Source organism: Lipotes vexillifer, unplaced genomic scaffold (assembly GCF_000442215.2).
Source record: "Lipotes vexillifer unplaced genomic scaffold, Lipotes_vexillifer_v1.1 C26073335, whole genome shotgun sequence".
Taxonomy (NCBI): domain Eukaryota; kingdom Metazoa; phylum Chordata; class Mammalia; order Artiodactyla; family Lipotidae; genus Lipotes; species Lipotes vexillifer.
The window spans coordinates 1-456 of record NW_006786355.1 but is presented as its reverse complement, the minus strand read 5'-3'; the positions used below and the strand labels follow the sequence as shown (position 1 = coordinate 456).

General features: G+C 42.8%; 1 non-coding gene across 1 annotated transcript; it reads left to right on the top strand.

Annotated features, from left to right (window-relative positions):
• The first annotated feature begins 6 nt into the window (after positions 1–6).
• Positions 7–79, top strand: TRNAG-CCC (transfer RNA glycine (anticodon CCC)). Its single transcript has one exon. It is a non-coding gene; the product is annotated as a tRNA-Gly (tRNA).
• The last annotated feature ends 377 nt before the right edge of the window (positions 80–456 follow it).

The following is a 456-nucleotide window of genomic DNA, read 5'->3' as shown; positions in this document are numbered from 1 at the left end:
GGGACCTCCCTGGTGGTCCAGTGGTTAAGGTTCTGCGCTCCCAATGCAGGGGGCCCAGGTTCAATCCCTGGTCAGGGAACGAGATCCTACATGCTGCAACTAAGAGTTCGCATGCTGCAACTAAGACCCAGCGTGACCAAATAAATAAATAAATAAATAAATATTAAAAAAAAAACAAAAAACCTTTGAAAGCCACAGATGGGCACACTTCTCTGGGACCCCTGATTAGATTGGGGCATTTAAAATGCTAATAGCTTTACTTTCTTTACTTTCTTTACAGACCACTCTGCTCCATTTTTGGGAGAAAACTTCTCACACTATGGCAGCCATCCATGAGAGCTTCAAAGGTTATCAGCCATATGAATTCACTACGTTAAAGGTATGAGAGCTAGACATCATCAAACAATCTAGAAACAATAAATGCTGGAGAGGGTGTGGAGAAAAGGGAACCCTCTT